The sequence below is a fragment of the Thunnus albacares genome, chromosome 8, assembly GCF_914725855.1.
Source record: "Thunnus albacares chromosome 8, fThuAlb1.1, whole genome shotgun sequence".
Lineage (NCBI taxonomy): Eukaryota > Metazoa > Chordata > Actinopteri > Scombriformes > Scombridae > Thunnus > Thunnus albacares.
In genome coordinates, this window is record NC_058113.1 from 8,179,856 (window position 1) to 8,199,470 (window position 19,615).

A 19,615-nucleotide genomic window follows, 5' to 3' on the forward strand; every position below is an offset into this window, starting at 1 on the left:
CACCAATTCAAACTGGTCAAGTATTTGATCACATTCAGTCTACATGAATCTACAAATAACCAACTAACTACAACAACATATGAAGAAAGTGATAAACTCACTTTAGTCGTGCACAACTATGGGTGTGTATAGGTAGGTCCCCCGCATATAGTTAGTGTTGCTACCAGCCAGAACAAAGGAAACAGGCAGGGTATATACATGGATGTATAGAGTAGGTCATGATTAAGAGTGAGTGAGCTCAGGGGAGAATGGGCGGATCCATGCCATGGAAGTAGACGGAGGATTGCTGAATAGTTGTCTGACAAACATTTGCACTTTTCATTAAATAACCTTAAACACATGTACAACACAAACAAAGTCACATGTTATTTTGGTATGTTTTCTGCCCCCCTTCTGTGTGTGCATCTCACTAATGTAATTGCTCGGAAACCCACCTATGAGCCCAGGGGAACTGCAGGGTCAGGTGACTGTTCTTTGTGGGCGTTACACATATTCATTTGATCGATTGGTAATAACATATAATAATAAGAGCACCTTTAAGAAGATAAGGCTGAAAATGTATCTTACGAAACAGAGATCACAGAAGTTGCAACTTTGTGAGCCATTAATATTAATGGCTATTATGGATTAAAATGGTAATGCATATGACTAAAGTTGGCCTTCTGTGGCACACAGTTCAGATAGTTAATGGGGTTATCATTTCTTTATTGCACTCATAATTAACCACAAATTTACCATGTGATGAAATGCCACCTCCGCCCCCAACACGGGTCTGACCCACTTGGTCTCCTCTAGTGTCTGACTGATTTTACATGTGTAACTGACAGAGAAGAGATGGAAAACAGGAGAGTTGATGGCAAGCAACACTTTTGTCTCAATGTCACAAAATGAGCATGTTTCTGCTGATGGATGTTTCTGCTGGAGTGTCTGCTGTCCCCTCTGGATACAATCCACTTTGTTCCTATTTTTGTATCTCATTCAGTGTTCAAAGGGGCCGAGTGTGTGTGTGTGTGTGTGTGTGTGTGTGTGTGTGTGTGTGTGTGTGTTTCAGTTGGGAAAAATTTAATAAAAGCAATAAATATTGCTAAACCAATGAGTACAACAAGTACATCTAAATAATGTATGAATTGCTCTTTTTGCCTTGAATAATTCAGGTGGCTGTGTGGCCTTTTTGAATCGATTTTGGAATAGCCTGTAACCAGCTATTCAAATGTGTGGTATGGGGGTCCACACTGTGTATATGTGCAGAAGGATAGGACTGTGAATAAACTGACTGTGTGTGATTATCTATCCATATGTGAGGAAAAAAATGTGTCTTTTCTTTCCGTTAGGTAAACATAAAAAATTAAATCCCAAGGCTTTGAAGGTTCCCTCTCTGCCCATCACACAAGTTTAGAAAATGCAGTAAAATGAGTAGTGAGAGCAGCAGAGCGACTATCATCATCACCACCTGTACAACTTTATTTTCAGCCTCAGAAAAAAAATGAATTGTCATGCACAGCACAAAACATTAAGCTGCTGTAATATGTCCTTTAATGTGGAGATCCCCAACCACTGCCCTCCTGCGCCATCCTGCCAAAACGTCTTGCCATCCCATGTGATTTTTTTTTAAAGATCCGCCACCTCAATTAGTTAATTTTTTTACATTTTTTACAATTTTGCTGTTAAAGTAAATCTTAATTGATTCAGTAATTTGATCATCGATTTCTTTTGTCAAGTATTAGTCAAGAAAAGTTAAAGAACACTGAGCTCACTATTCCTTTAGACCAAACACAACTAGATTGTTTTGTCTCCAAAACAATCCAACTGTCCTTAAACACTGAGCATACAATGTTGGCTATAGTACCACTTAAACTATATAGACAGATATTTCATTATAAAATGTTTGTATTCTTTTTTTATTTTAGGTTGAATGATTAGGACAATTTAGAGTGTCTGATTCATCTAACCTTAATGATTTTGGAATGTGGCTGGAAACCAAAGTACTCATGAAACCTACGCAGTCACAGGGAGGAAGTTGCAGACTCTGCACAGAAGGAACCCAGCCGGTCAGCTCAGGTCTGTCTGTGAGGCCGCAGGCGAACAACTGAGCCAGTTTATCGATCAGCTCTGGTTCTCACTCACTCTTTCATCTCTGTCTCAAGTTGCTCCTGAAGGGTGCCTCTCTCTTGCTGCAGCTGATCATTGAGCTTCAATCTTCCAGGCCTCCTCCTGTATCTTGGTGGTTAAATACTCCACCTGAGACCTGATTTCTTGTGTCTGTGACTCCAGCCTGGTAGAGAGCTCATTAACCTTTTCCTCCTGACAGGTATTTTGTTGCTCTGAACTTTGGAGGTGAGCTTGCAGCACCTCTACCTGTATCTAGAGTATGGAGAGAGATTTGTTTCATAATGATTTGTGCAAACAGATCGACAATCTGTGTGTAAATGTGTAATCTGTAAATATAAATACCTTCCACAAATACAAAGAAAAAGATTTGTAAACTCACAAAAATATCTGTGAATACATTAAATTAATTTACAAATAAATGAAAAGCATTTGTGAATATCTAACATTTTCAACTTTCTAACAGGCATTTGTGAACTCAGTTTTTATTTGTGAATCGAAAAAACATTTGTGATCTCAGTTCTACGCGTTTGGATTTGCTTTTTACACACACAGAATTTTGAAACAAACTTTCCGCTGGTCCGAACGAAAATCCACGTGTTCAGCTCTCTAAGCCACCTCATCCTTTATATTTTTCATTTATTCTTTCAGATGAGTAAAAGTCACAAAGCACCTCACAACTTATTAGTAGTTTACTCTTACTAATGTAGGTGTAATGTCTGAGTGAACCACACGGTGTTTAGTTAGCTTACATTAGTAAGAGTAAACTACTAATAAGATGTGAAGTGTTTTGTCTGTATGACATTAACACAAAACAATGAATGCACGTTACTTATTGCTAATTATTTTTTTTAAAAAAAGAAACAGCTCAAAGAAAGACTGCGTGCTCTTACTTTGAAATGCGGAAATGACATCGTCAGCAGGCAATCACGTGCTATCTGAAAATGATCGAGTGATACGCGTGGATTATTGTTCGGACCAACGTAAAGTTTGTCTCAAAAAAGCAAATCCACACGTGTAAAACTGAGATCCACAAATATTTTTCAATTCACAAATAAAAACTGAGTTCACAAATGCCTGTTAGAAAGTTGTAAATATTCACAAATGCTTTTCATTTATTTGTAAATTAATTCAATGTATTCACAGATATTTTTTGTATTTGTGGAAGGTGTTTATATTTACAGATTACACATTTGATCTCTTCACTTGTCGATCTCTTCACACAAATCATTATGAAGCAAATCTCACTCCATACTAGAGCCTTGTTTTCGACCTTGCAGTTGCTCAGCTGCCTGGCCCACTCGTCGGGGTCCAGGGCTGACGGATTCAGTCTCAAGGTCATATTCCCTGTCGCAGTCTGTCTCTGAAACAGTTGTGTATTTTTGCAACCTATTGAAAGATGTGAATAAACTGATTCTGCCTGAACAGATAGAAAATCATGAAAAACAGATAATTAAAATCTCAATCTGTAATCCAGTGTAATCACAAGGGTCACTCCGCCATCAACATTCACTTTATACACAAAACTGATGAACTGTGATCCATCTGTATTTTTTTTTTTTTTACTGTTTTAACAGGTAGAAAACAAATTATACAAACATGGAAACTTTAGTTTTGGGATAAAAAAGAGTTAAATAGCAGTTTCTTAGGAAATCCAACATCTACACTTCAAAAGAACAACATACAGTACAGTGTTATTATGCCAGATATGACCGCTCAGTGTCTCAATATTTCAACTATGTATTGTGTATCAAAGCATATAACAACAACACTGTCTTTGCTGCTAAAATGTAAATAATTGGTGTATCTTACTTTTGCTGTTCACCAGCAGCAGCAGCCGGACCATTCTCAGGATGAGAGCTGATTGGCTCATCATGTTCACTCGGCTGCTGGTTACCACTCTTGAAAGACATGCAGACACCTGTTGTTTAATTTCCACCTAACACAACTATGACGGAGAGAGGGTCTGCATTAAAGGGCACAAGTTACCGTGGGTGCAAACTTGTCTCCTAGAAATTGTTTATATACTAATTTGCAACACAACATAACGAAGAAATGTTGTTGATTAAAGTATCTGGCAAAATGTTCACTGACAACATATTGCATTTGTTTTCCGCAATAATAGACTCAGGATGCAACCCAAGTTTTTGACGTCAAAGCAGCCTTTGTACGTCCACCATCCATCCCGACCACCACCCGATGACTTACACAGCTTCTGTGTGTTCACCTTCACTCAGACATGTTTGTTTGACCTGATGGATATATACAGTGTGCTTTGGGTTTTTTACAAGAAACTCCACAAGGTACCTTTAAGTTGATATTTCAGGATAATGGGAACATATCCATGGCTCCTGTGGCTTTTGTTCCAACACCGCACCTTTTGCTTAAATAACAACAGAATGACATCCAGAGATGGGTGGCAGCAGAGAGGAAGAAACCTCCACCACATCAAAGTGGATGGTTTGGCTAATATTCAGTTTTAGTCAAAAGGCCAATATAGACCTCATATAGTCTGTCCCTTATGTGTGTTTGAGAGTGTTTTCCTGTATGTCTGCATACATCTGCATGTTCTCATGCAGGCGTCTTGAGGCTCTCCATTATCTCTTCTTGCCTCCACCCCAGTTGATTGACACTTGTGCCTTCAAGTGGCCATCTGCTCCTTGTTTATTCAGTCTGAATCACAGCTGGTATAAGGGGCTGTAAATCAGGTAAATTGTAAAAGAGAGCAGTCTGTATCGGGGCCCGAAGCCCATCTGTGTTGTGGTGAAATGGATGCTGCTCCAGAAAGCCAGGGTCTGAAACTACTGTGGATGGAGTTAATCTCAAACTCTCACGGAGGGGCTGATATGAGATTGTGTATATGTACGTGTGTGTTTGTATGCTTGCATGAAACAATCCCTGATGGTACTGCGCAAAATAATTTCCAGTTGCCATTATAATATAATAAATCCCTCTGCATACCTCAAGGACTCTCTCTGATTGGCTGCACACTCCTCAAGATCCCCCTCATATCGATCTCTGCTTGCTCTCTTACAAATTCATTTGAAAACCTGTCAAAAAAGCTGCATCAGATCAATTTATGACACTAAGTGAATCTGAGCAGCCACCTGCACAATAAAAAACATGATTCCCTTTAGTGCCATCTAATGTTAGTTTTTAAGCATATTGATGGTGACACTTCATTCATAGAATCCTCACAGCACATCATGGGGTATTACAGAGTTGATTTACTGATGAATAATGCATAAGAGGATCATGGGGGCACACTGTTTATTAAAACAGCACCTATAGCTGTCATAAAGATAAACTCCTACGCAATGGTCTCACTGTTCTCTATGCTCTCACTTTTCTTTCTTTCTTTTTGTCTAATCTTAAAGTCATCTCTGTGAAAAGCAAAAATACAGTGATCGTAGATGGAAAAGGTGTGTTTTGCCAGTGTAATAATTTAAATCTATCATTGCCACTGTTAAACACCGGGAAAGGAATGAGATGAAATCTGAAAAGTGAAAGCTGCTGAGGATTAGAAGCTCAGGTTTAAAAACATATTGGTGCAACATTCCTCATGGATTTTCAATCCTCTGTGTGCCCTCCCCAAATGGGTTTTCCATTTGTCTGTCCATATCTAATGCCTTCTGTGAAGGGGATTTACTGTATATCCCTGCTAATTCTACATGATAACAGGCTTAGATTTTCATCCACAAAAAAATATTGCAGCAGTGATGTAGATCTTAGGCTACTGTCTATCACGGTTTAATCCAGCAACACACGTAACCACAAGCTTTGGCGAGCTTTGTGTTCCACCGTACTCAGCACACAGACTGACAGAGCAACCCCCTCCCACATGGTTCAGAAACATGTCTGCTACAACTTAACTCACAAACCAACATTTTCAAGAGTTGCCCGGTGGGATTTGTCGGTTGTTGCATGTGTTACGGGGATTGGGATGTAACTGAGTTGTTTACACTGAGAGGAGGATGGAACCCTCCACGGCCAGCTGGTTTTCACCACTTGAGTAGATCCACCCCCATTCGTCTCTCTTGTTGCTCATTTCCCTCTGCTGCTGATAACGCACTCTCTTGATCCTCCTTTGCTGCCCTCCTTCTGCATTCACAGCCTTTTCCAGCCTTGATTTCTAACAAAAAACAAAAAACAAAAAAAAAACCATTGCCAGAGAATAAATGTCAGTAGCCTCACTGTCACTGATGCTTGAACTCATGTGTACATGTGAAGGCCTTTTAGGTGTCTCTACCTTTTCTTGAACTGCTCTTGATTTGTGTCCTCTCAATCACTATGCCATACTTTCCATACGGGAGTGCAGTCGCCAGACTGTATCACATTCAAGGAGCAGCATCCTGTCGGGATTAGTCCTCGAAGCATCTGCTTGTGTTCACTCTTTCCATGGCCCCGGTCTTCAGTGGCTACACTCAAATCTTACTGCATTTTGAGATGGCTTGAAAATGCAATAAATTATATTTTGCCTGCAAATACTAAATCAAATGGTTTACATCTTTTCATAATATGCTATTTAATTTTATTTGCCTAAAGGAATAATTTGACATTTTTGGGAAAAAACTCTTATCCTTTTTCTTTACAAAAGGAGATCAAAGCTAAGCTAACCGGCTGCTGGCCATAAATTCCTATTTAGCTGAGAGATGAGAGTGGTATTGATCCTCTCATCTCACTCTTAGCAAATAAGCATATTCCCAAAAATGTCTATTTCTTAAATGAGACTTTGTGCAGTGACAATCTACAATATACTTACAGAAATTGTCTGCTAAACAACAAACAATATAAATTGTTGGCATTTTAAAGGCTCAAACTAAGTTTACACATTAGTACATAAACAGAGAAATGTTGATGCTATCATTATTGACCTCCTTATTTTCATAATCCTTAAGAAAGCCATCAGAAAAGCGATAAGGTCAGCAGACACATTTCTATGTTGACACTGTTGCCTTAACCGTGACAGCTCTGGTTGATGAGTGAGCGTCAAGAGGCTGATCAGAACTCCAGCAGCCTCCCTGTGCGTGGCCTGCCCTCCATTAACATTTTATTCTGTCATGCACTATTGTGATAAGCCCACGTCTTCTCAAGCTTGGGTGAAAGAGCCTGACAGCTCTTTTTGCAGCAGAAATGGCAAATGCATGTTAATGCGTACACATTAGTGAAACTGACGGAGCAAACAGGTGCACTACACGTAGTTGTGTATGTGTGCTACCTGCCATGTGAAATGTAAATGTCAAATTTCTTTTGAAAAGCTTACTGAAGATGTGGATGTTCGCTACGTAATGGATGCTTCATGCAGTAATGGCAAATACTGTAGCAGTGAAAGGCTTTTGAAACAGCTTCATTCATATACTGGGCTGTGCTGTACTCGATGGATGCTGGATGAAGTGAGCTATTATATTGATATTTCTACAAAAAAATCTTTTCATTATGGCTAGTCATATTGATCAGTCTTTCCATTCAATCCAAGCATTGAGGATGTGAAAATATGACCATTGTCTGCTGTCCTTATGGCAGAGAGTAGAGATCCATATTTTTCTGTCACAACCAGCAAGACACTAAGCACACCAGAGTTCTGCAGTGGCTGACATTTCTCCTGTCACGCCATCCAGTTTGGCCTAAACTGAGGCTGAGCAGACAGCCCCCCCTCCAGCTGCCCCCCTGCCGGAACTCACCACCATCAACCACAGCTGGAGAGCCTGGCTTGGCATCGTGTAACATCTTTATAGAGGATTGAATAAATATTTCCTGCTGACTGCCATGTCCAGTCTGTCATAAACTTAACGCGCCGCGCTAGGCTGGTATTTGGTTGTCTTTTCGATCTTTATTTAGACTTACAGGTATTACTTTCAGTGTAAAAGCAAGAAAAGTGTTAAGTCTTAACTTATATGTGCCATTATAATGGCCCAGTCACACTAAAATTTAAAACAAAAAAACTTTGAGGCAAAATCAGTTTTTTTCAATGAAATTGTCGGTGTCATGGGTTAAGTAAATAAGTAAAAATGTTTCGCGTGAAGTTCAATGTTGGTGGCCATCTTGACAATGTTAACCGAGCCCCCAGGAACAGCGCCAGGCTGTGAAGCCAATTTGACATAATCATGACATAGGCCAAACCATGTAATTACAACTTCCAGGTCCATCATGTGATGCACAACAGCCCAGAAAGCATTTTTCTCACACACAGTCACTGGAAAACAAGCAGCTGTAAAATGGTGAATACATTTTTTTTAGCGCCAGAGCCCCCACAAAATTACTCTTTTATTATCAGAATTTGATCCATTTGGTCCAGTAACGTGGAAAGTCTAGAAGAGCCACATGATTAAATTATTTTATCCCCAATTAAGTTTCACACTCACATACACATAGCTGTATGCTATGCTAATGCTAGCCCAAAACACGAGAAAAACTTACTGTGCAACTTACCTCAGCTTGAATTTACATGACACATTGTCATGGATTGTGCAGGCGCGTTGAGGAAGCTTCTGACTGAATTGTGCCATAATGTCTCATTGTCTTCTTAGCTCAGACATTAACAGACACTTATGAAGCTCATTAGCTCAGAGAGCACTCCAGGGAACAAAATGCTTGAGAAGAGTTTAAATGGTAAATTCCAGAAAAAACAGAAAGGAGCTTGGGGATATTGTGACTACTGCTAGCATGTTCCCAGCTGGCTAGCGTGTTAGCAGTAGGCTCCACAGCTACCAACAAGCCTGTAAGTCACCAAGCTATTATTTTTACAAAAAATGTGGCTGGATTTTGCTGTGCCACTTGGTAGTGTGACCTGGCCATAAGGATAACCCTGTACTTGTAATGAATAATTAATGTGAGCAGTTGTGATGCCTGCACCACTCTCAATCTCTCACCCCAGATGCATGGTTGGCAACATATAATGCATCCATAAATAGACTAGCTCAATAGGTTTTCTTTTCCTTGATACAATTACATGTAGGTAATTTATTTTAATGAGACATTGTTTTGTGCAAAATTAAATCATGTAACAAGGTGAAATGTAATTATGTGGACACTTAATCACTGTGACTGGCATGCTTACAAAGCAGAATGTTCTGTTTCACCATCACTAGGCTGAAAGCTACATTAAAAACAGGGAAGATATTTTGCTTCATATGTGAATCATCAGGCTAAATCTCGAATGAATCTACAATGATATTATGGAAGAACACCTTATCTAGAATAAAGCTGTGCACATTCAAACTTCTGAAGTGATGGGCTTTGAAAGCCGGATCGCTGTATCTTAGCCTGGTAATTGATTTTCTGTCTGCCGTATCTACAAAGTCCTCGCTCTGCCTCTCACTCTATCTTCCTCTGTCCCTAATTTCTGTCCTCTTTTATTCTTTCTCTTCTCTCTTTGTCTACCTATCCTCATCTGTCTCTACTCACCACCTCACTCAACCATCCGGCGGGCCTGTCCTCATTAATCAGGCGTGTAGGCAGCATGAAGAACAAGAGTATGTTAATGTTCTCTGTCAGGAGCCTGCTGTACCATGCTCATGCTTGCCTGCGTGCTTACTCGTCTTTCTACCTTCTAGCCTCCCTGCTTGGCTGTCTGCCTCAGCTCCTGTCTGCCGGTCAGACTGTAGGTGGCCATGCACCAGTGGGGTTTAATGAGCCTTAAAGGACAGCGGTTTTGATATGGAGCTTTTTTTGTCCATTTACATCAGTCCTGCGAACACAAATGCAGCCCCTCTCTGGGCTCCTGGCTTGGTTGCTCACGCTGTCTGTACAGGGGAGCGGTATGATATTAACCTTGGGATTGTCACTTTGCTAATCAGAAGTGACAGACTTATCAAGCTGTCAATCAATAATGTGTCACATGCAATCAATAGAATGATGAGGTGAGGACTGCAGTTTATGAGGTGTTAGTGCTAGAGGATGGAAAAGGTTAAGCATCCTCCTGAAGATCTATGTGCACAATCAGACAGCCTCACCCCTCCAATAGAAGCCTATATGAACCCAAAATAACTCACCTCACCCCTCAGGCACCTCTAGAGCCACTGAAGAGAATGGATGGATGAGCTAAGTGCAAGCTGCTCTGGGCATGAAGACTCAGGTGGAGCGCAGAAAGTAAACCACAGACCTGAGAGTTTGAGTTTTTTTTTCCGCCATCTCAGCTGTCAAGACAAATCACACCTTTACATGTTGGTCTCCATATTAAAAAAGAGTAGCATTGCCCCCTAGGTACCTTTCTCTTGTGTTTGTCACGGAAAACAAGATGGTCGGAAAACCTTGTATATTCTGACAACTAGCTGTTGATTGAACCTACGCAGAATCTAAACCGAGCAAGAGCTACAAAACATACAGTTTGTTGTGATTTTTGAAAATACACTACACTTACTTACTGACCTTAATGCAGAGCTTTCACAGCTCTCAAGGGAGAAGGGTTTTTTCTAATCGCAACAGGAAATATTGAATCTAAGAGGTTTCTGTATTAAGCCACAGGTACCTGTTAAGTGAGTGGTTTTCAAAAGGGTTAGGGAATTTTTCAAGCTCTCATGCTGATACATTGTCTCACAATAGCAAGCGTACAAGCTCAAAATGAGGTCTCTCAATGAGCAGCCTCCAGCTATGCTGCTGTAAACCTATATCAACATCAACCTTTAAACTGTAAAATAAAACTAGGCAGCAAAGCTTTGTTGGTCTTTCTCTGTAGCATTGATGGTTGTTATTTGACTGATATCAATTTGGACTGCTTGCCTGATAAGCTAAAAAAAACAAGGAGATAATCTAACCTGAAATAATAACAACAAAAATGATATCTGAAGAAATTTAAGCCCTCATCTGTTGTTGTGAAAATTCGCCTGCAGGCTCTCAGGAATTAAACACACACGCAGAGCATTTGACAGGTTTGAAGTGTAATGAAAAATAGGGCTGGGCAATATGGCAAAAAATATGATATAAAGATAATTTTTCCATATTAATCAATATTGACATTTATTAAGATATATATAATTTGATAATGCTGCCATTGGAAGAGTGTCATCATAATAACTGAAGCTTGAAGGGTTTACTAATGAACCAGAGGGTTCATTAGTTAAACTTTAGAATAGTTTATTGACATAAAAAACAGAATAACATAGTGTAAACATTTAACTGTGAAAACATGGTTTGGTTTAGTATATATTTTGTGATAAAATAATATACTGAATAACATCTAAATGTAAAAATGTAACTTTTCAAACATGCTTTCTCTGCTGTAACAGAACAATACAAGTTAGCTTGCCTTGTAATTTATTAAAATAATGTAAATAAAATTAAAAGCTGTAATTACTATCACATCAAATTCCTTTGGCAGGGCAGCAAACATCTCAAATGTTTGTAGAAGTTTAACCAAGACAAAAAAGTGGATCACAAAGGCCCTGGCATATTCATACACTTAACTGTAAGATAAAATAAATTTAAAGGATATTAACTATGTATTGGTTTTACATCTCTCAAATGTTTGGCCAAAAGTAAAAAGTGCAAAACTGTGATCTAACCATTATGATACATCTTATATGTACAGTATATATTCAGCTGTAACCTCTTCATTTATCTTAATGACTATCTTCTGCGCTTAGTTCACGTCACTAGGCTGCTTGTTTCCTTTGTGCATTTGCAGACAAAGCAGCCTTCTTAAAACAATGGCATGTGATGACTGTTCCACAGTTGGATGGGATGTCTCTGCTAGAGAAATGTGTCTGTGAGTTAGAGCAGCCATTTTCAGTTAATGTTACTTTAGACGTGACAGGCATTTCAGATAGTCGTGACCTGACTGGCTGTTGTCGCGTTTATTTCTGCTGTGTGATAGGCTGTTAGATCTATCCATATCGATTAAAAAATGTCCAAAGTTTATCATCACTATCAACATAAATTTTATAATCCTGTATCAAGATCATTTTGTCGTCCGGCCCTAATTAAATATAATTTACATTACATTTTGGAGAGAGCATTACCTGTGTTACAGAGATCAGAAAAGATTATCATCTCTCCCTTTGAGTTACAGATCCATTTACTATTTATGCTTACAGAAGGGCACACCTCTTACAATGATTGGTTGTTGAGATAGTCTGACACTTCTCCTCCCAAGCTATTAGCCTATCCAAAAACACCACATAAGACAAGTTTAACCTATAGAGAAATGGCACACCACATCCTTATTTAGGATATGTGACATAATTCAACAACATGTTTTTACACAGTGAACCTATCAGAGAACAGCATATAGCACAGAGTCAGCTTTTTGCTTTCTCCTACCCTTATCTTCAGGTCAGAGTCTATGGCTCTTGTTTACACAAGCCCATGAGGGCTGGCTCCTAAGCAAGCTCCAGCACACATATACTCTATATGCAATAAGACAGAGACGTATATGACAGCAAATAATATGGGAACAGAATATAAATGATAAACCCATAACTGTACTCATGTTAATTTGTAATTTTACTTTCACAATCTCCCCTTTTTATCATTTTATTGCTAACTTAGATCTTCATGAAATCAATACCTTACCATGCCACCCTAAGTCCTATGAGCTCCGCACAACCCTATCAAGCAGTCAGGTTCAAAGGGTCCTTCACTTACAGGTGAGGACTCCTGGCAAAGGTCACAGTTCACATGTCACAAGGTCACACATCTCTTCCCACAATTGACGAGCGAGGGGTAAAAGACCACCACGTCCCAGCTAGAATCTCCAAGGCTAGAAGAGGCACAAAATTCTTGAAGCACTCATCCATCTAGAATACATAAACAAAATCAAATAAATCAATGTCAGTAATGCAAATGTAAGCATGATTACAATACGTCAAGTAGTTAATATTGATCAAAAACAGACTTAACTATAATCAGTATCGCCAATTAGTCACGGTATTTTTAAACAGGTCTGAATTTACATTCATCTTCTGGCTACAGTGTTGTTAGTGTTGTTAGCTCTCAGGTATTAGCATGAAGGGACAATAGCCGCTAAAACACTTAATACCAACATTCTCAGGCATATAGTCAATTTAAAAACACAAGATGAAAACAACAAACTCCAAAAAACTTGAAAGACTTGAAACACTCATCATAATCACCTTCATAAGCATCAGGAGCCGTATCAGCATAATCGTCATTGCCCTCATCAAGGTTTAGGGTGAGTCAGCCATGCCTCACTAGCGGTCTCTACATATCTTGCTGGTCTAGTATGTGCTGTAATGTTGTTACCTGATACATGATCCTGCGGCCTGTCTAAGAACCATAATAATGGGACTACAATTAACACAGAGATCACAAACAAAACACACAGAGCTGTTCTAAGCCTGAAGCCTAGCTGGTGTCTGAGGAGTTCTTCCATTCTGATTCTTGCATTGGAGCAGACCAATGGATTTTAAAACCCGCCAGTTAGTGCTGGGCAGTATACCGGTTTTAATTTCCTGTAAGAATGAATTTTTCATGTACCGCCATACCAGTGCACAGCTGAAATAATTGCTGTAACTCTTTAATAGGCAGCAAAATATATCATCGCCACAAAGAGCGCTACAGTCAGGGCAAGCTGTGTAAAGTATATTGAGAGGGGACCCCTATTAACTGTGTAATAGGGGTTATAACTTTATAACACAACATTTAATGACCTCAAACTAATTATCTTTAACAGGGCAAAACACCATAGCACACAACAATTTGTGACACATAAACAATTGGTAACAATAGTAACTGTACATTTACAAAATTAGACCGCCGATCGCCATGTTGGGTACAGCTCGCTAGCTAGCCAGGTAGCTCCATTTTTGAGATTCCGGAGATTCAGATTGAGATTCATGCGAACAAGGCCGCTGTATAATGACAGTTATCAGGGCAACCTCCGTCAGCCTCTTACTGCTTTGAAAATAGACATGATTTTTACATGAATTGCTTCAAAAGTTTGTTTGTGAGTCTGAACGAAAGTAAACACAGGAACTAGCCGCCTGTAGCAACATTATGGCACACGCTTTGCACGTTAGTTTTTTTTTTATGTCTGAGGCTTTGGATAGCTCAGTGTTTGTTCATGCCAGAGAAGTAGCAACTTACTAAATTAAATAAAATGGTTTATGTCTGTAATTTTCCAGATTGCAAGTATAAAATGACAAGCAGTGGCAATTTTCATGGACTACTGCTGTGTGATACCGTGTGGACCTGAACATGTGATTGAGCCAGTTTCTTCTCTTCCAGTTGATTTTGTGGAGATGACCCAATCTCCAGGATGACAGTGTTGATAAATGCTGTAAATCCATGTGTAGTAATTACACAGCTGGGATTACTCTCATCCATGGACACTTCCAGATTTTCCGAGTCTGGCAGCAACAGGTCCCACTCTGCAGAAAAAGTTTTCCACCTCACTCATCAGAAGAGGACAGCAGTTGCTGCAGGAACACCAGTAATTTCTCTGAGTTAACCGTTACTGTATATTGACTCTCTTGAATGTCCTGTTGCCCTTCTGCCCCCATTCTTTGTTTTTCCTCTTTCATTTGTTTTATCTCCTCTCCGTGTACTCCGACTCAAATAAAGATGTTTGGCCATTCAAAGTGAAATGACTCACAATCATCCTTGTAATAGTCCACAGGATAATCTGTCATTGCACTTAGTTTTTTTAGTTTCCTTACAGTCTAACTGCAGTGAAAGTCAGCCTCATACATATAAACAAACCAGTGTGCGTGGATGAATATGCGGATGGTTCAGTTAGCTGGCAAACTGTCCCTGATATAGATCTCTATGCAGTTAGCCGTTATGCTGCTACAAGTGATTAGTTCCTGTGATTACCTTCAGTCAGACTCAGAAACAAATTTTTGAAGCGATTCATGTAAAATCTATGTACTCCTGACAGTAGAATGAGCCACTATAAATCTATATAAAGGCCCAGTCATGCAAAAAAACAATGATAGAGGTTGCCCTTGTCCTCTTGTGTGGATGTTGATTGTCCCAGTCCTGAGTTAGCTCTAGTCTCTGATCTTTCAAATCAGTTTGTTTTGATAGTTCTTCTAGTTATGGTAAATGGACTGCACTTATATAGCACTTTTCCAGTCTTATCGACCACTCAAAGTGCTCCACAATACATGCTAACATTCACCTAATCACACACACATTCATATGCAGAGGCTGCCAGGCAAGGTGCCAACCTGCTCATCAGGAGTGATACAGTACTTCCTATCCAAGGCCCCTCACAATGTTTCTATGTTCACACACACACACACTTACACAGCGATGGCATAGCCATTGGGAGCAATTCTTGCCCAAGGACACTTCAACATGTGGACTGGAGAGCCGGGGAACAAACCACAGACGTTCGACCCTCTCTACCTCCTGAGCCACAGCCGCCCCTAGTTGCTCCTTTTGTTTTGGTTATATACTGCTGGTTAGAAGTCTAGAATTCTTTTGCATTAGCTGGCTTGATCTGCCGCTGTCTCAGCTGTGGCTGTTGTGAGGAGGATCTGGTAGGGTCCCAATCACCTAGATTTGTTCCAGCTCTTTTTCCTGAACTCCTTCACTAGTATCCAATCTCCTGGCTTGAGGTTGTGCAGGTTTCCTTGTCATTTTATCACAGCACTCTTCTGTCTCTGGGAGTTTGCCTTTTTGTCTGGCCCTATTCTTGTTTATACCATGACCACAAAGTGTCATATGTCATTAAATTAGAAATATCAGTTATTCTCATATGAGTATTTCTAATCTTTTGATCTTCATAGTATAAATGAAACAGTCTTTGCAACATGAAACACACTTTTTCACAAAAAAATTCCATTGATGTTTTTGTTTTTTTTCTTCTCTCAGGTACCGTCCTGCCCTGTTGTGAGAAGAAAAAAGGATAGTTAATTTTAAGATAGCTGCTGGATCTGCCCTTGCTCTGCCCTGTGGGGACTGGATCAATTATCAATCGGTGGTGTGTGGCTGTATGCTCTGCTGCATGCTCTCCGTCTGCTGCATTGGGTGGGGAAACAGGCAGTGTTGGGTTTTTAATGAATCAAATTCCTCAATGCCTTGATGGTTTTTTCAGCAGCTGCTACTACTTCTGGACAGATGGGTAGGCCTGTAGTCACTGTGTCCACTTTTGATGAAAGGTAAGCAACTGGTCTTAATTGGTTTCTATGCTCTTGTAGTAGTACAGAGGACATAATGTTTTCTTCTTGTCAGCAGCCCCCCCTCCCCGGTAGTATTAACCCTTCCAGGTTTTCTTCTAGTGCTGTAGAAAATATAGCCAGACTTTCATAATACCCTTGGGCCATACGGGTTTGTAGGAATCTGATAACTAATAGTATACATCTTTTTTACCTATGGATGTCAAACTGCATACTGTTCTGTATATTTTAAGACGTTCACTGTGATATATCAAAGGCCTGTCTGTGCTTTATTTCAGTACTACGTCTCAACCATGGTCCTTTTTTTCCTTCTCTTGATACATGTGGTGCTGAGTCAAACATTTTGAAAAACTTAGTTCTTCTGACACTTCTGCTCCTGCTGCTCACATCTCATCAGTCCAATACAACCTTGTACTCAATTTGTCACTTAGTTTGTCTTTCCTGAATCACTCTAGCTAAAATGTCTCATCCAAGGGAAATAGGAAATGCGTGTACTGCTTCATGTACTGCACTTCCTGTTTCTGCATGTGTGTGTGTGCTTGCTTCACTAATTGATATATATCTGGGTTTCTGTTCTTACTGTCTCCCTGGTCATCTGGATCCCAGCCTGTCCTCAACCACTGTAGATTCTAACAAGTTAAAGGACCAGTGTGTAGAATTTAGTGGCATCTAGCGGAACAGACTTGGCAGAAATGGAATATAATTTTCATAAGTATCTTTTCATTAGTGTATAATCACTTGAAAATAAGAATTATTGTGCTTTTGTTACCTTATAATGTACCCTTTATATCTACATAGGTCCCCTTCCACAGAGGCCGCCATGTTGCACCGCCATGTTTTGCAGGCACCATAGGTTCTCCTACACGCTTTGAATCGGAGGGTGAGGGGAGTTATTCAGTTGGTTGCAATCTGCAACCTCACCACTAGAGATCACTAAATCTTACATATTGGTCCTTTAAATTTACTTTAAAAAATTAGGAAACCGATTACCTTGGGAAAAGTAAGTAAAAGAACTTAACTGTGTTAAGTTGTGTGAAATGATTATGTGTTAAGAATTAACGTGTTATTTGAGTAAGCTGTACTTACTGAGCACTTAAAGATGTGAGCACATAAAGTGGCAATCTTGAAGATCTCCAAATATTTTCATTTAAATAAATGTCTATTAAGGTAAGACAATGGTGATTGAGCCTATGGCCCACAGATAAAAGCCCTTGCATTTGCAGTATTATCAAAAAGTTTATTATGATTATTATGAACTGAGTGTAGGTGGTGACTTTCCTGTCATGCATTCAAATCAGCGGAGCAAACACAACAGACTCACTCTTCATTCACTTGTGTGTGAAGCGGCTTATTTTTTAAAAATTTACTATCATTGGCTTTTTACTCATAAAGTTTTTATTGTATGTGCAGTAACTGTCTCCTGTGCTGTGCTGTGTGTGCAGCACACACACGGAGGGCTGAGCCCCGCCCCTTGCTGCTCCTCAGAGCAGAGGAGAGGAGACAAAGTAGCATGGCCATAAATGACAGCAAAACGTGGTAGAGGCTCTCACACTGAGCTGAAATTAAATGAGTGCACATAAATTGGGGAAATAACAAATAAATAGTCTCTCCTGCGTTTAGCTGTCATTTATGGTTGCACTATATCCTCTCCTCTCCACTGCTCTCTTGTGTTTCAGTGAGGACAGTGAAACAGGTGAAGTACTTGAGTTGACGACCAACTACACTTGTTACGTTACTGTAAGTGCAATAAAAGCTTTGTGAGTAAAGAGCAAATAAGAGTAATTTATTAATGTTATCAGTGCAAAAGAGCAACACACCTGCAATTACTGCTTATATGGTATGCCATATGGTGCTGCCAAATAGAACAAAATGGAGATCTTCGAGATTGCCACTTTAATATCTCTAATATTTTTCATCTCAGTATAGTCAAATTCAATCAAGCTGTTACAACTCTAAAACTATGAGTCACATTAACTTAATATATTCTGCCAAAACAAGTGGGTATTACTTGAAATTTGTAATACACTACACTTAATGTATGTTATTGTAAACTGTCAACTTCAATTAAGTTGACAGGAATTAATATGGACAAGTCACATGAACTTAATATACTGTGCTAAAGCAAGTGAGCACTACTTAATTTTAAATAAGATGCACTTAATATACCTTAGTTTAGCTGACCTTAAAATAAAACAACTCACAAAATGTGATAATGAAAAGCTTAATTATTTTTTTTTTTTTTAAAGTTAAGATTGCTTGTACACAACAGATGAAACATTAACATTATATATTGTTTACTTAATACTCTTTATACAGTGAGAACACTGAATAAAGGCTGAACATGCTGTTGATTCTGAATCTTGTTAACTCACTTCACATTCATTTATATTCGGTCTAGAAAGAGACCACCAAGGGTCAAGAGTGTGGCTGAATGACTTGAGGGAAAAAATAAATAAATATAAATAAACAAAAAGTGTGTTATTCCACTGCAATATTGCCAATGTGTTTTCTTATGTCTAGAGAATACAATTAAGTCAAGGCATCTCTGTAGTACCACAAAACTTAGTTTATAATGGGGTTTGCAAAATTTGACCTTTATCAAAAATTATTGGAGTTATGCCCTTCTCCAAACTATTCTCTTGGCCGTCAATGTTATTATATGTGTTTGTGAGAGAGATTGAGTGTATGAGCAAGAGTGAGTGTGTGTGTGTATGTGTGTGTGTGTGTGAGAGAGAGAGAGAGAGAGAGAGAGAGAGAGTAAGTCAGTAAGTAAGTTTATGTCAATCAGTGTATGAGTGTGAATCAGTGAGTATGTTTGAGACACAATGTATGACAGTACGAGTGAGAGTTGAGTGTGTGAGTGAGACGTGCTGATTGGTCTGGGTGTAAGCTAACAGGAGGCTCTCGATTCTCAGTGGACACTTTCCTGGATAACATCTCGCAGCAACAAACAGACCTACCAACATTTAGTCTGGCTGTAAAAGTTTATACCATCTTGGGGTTTTCCAGCTACCAGCAGTGTGTTCATGTGAAAGAGACGGGGTTGACATCATCAGAACCATGAATGATGTACTTCATATGATACCAAGTACCTGCAGAACAATTCTGTTTTAGAGACAGCAAAAAGTTATATTCAATGAAGTGAAATGTAAACGATGGCCTGTAATCATACAACAAAATAAGAAGATGTAGAAACACTAGAAATAATTTCCAAATATTAAAAGTAAGCTAAGTCTTAAAATACATGTAGGTATTATTATACACAACTTAAGTATAGAGTGAGTATTTTTTGCTATTTAGTTGGATGATGAAGAAACCATTCTGAATATGTCATATAAAAAACTTAAACATAATGCCAGACTGTTTTTGTTACTGAGCAAAGAGTGGAAAAGTAGTTAATGATTGATGAGGTCTATCTGACTGAAATA

General features: G+C 39.2%; 1 long non-coding RNA gene across 1 annotated transcript; it reads right to left on the reverse strand.

Moving 5' to 3' along the window:
• Positions 1–3,338: 3,338 nt before the first annotated feature.
• Positions 3,339–9,394, reverse strand: LOC122987470. Its single transcript, XR_006404496.1, has 3 exons — positions 6,356–9,394; positions 3,919–6,238; positions 3,339–3,495 (listed from the first exon to the last, which is right to left on the reverse strand). It is a non-coding gene; the product is annotated as an uncharacterized LOC122987470 (long non-coding RNA).
• Between the last annotated feature and the right edge of the window lie 10,221 nt (positions 9,395–19,615).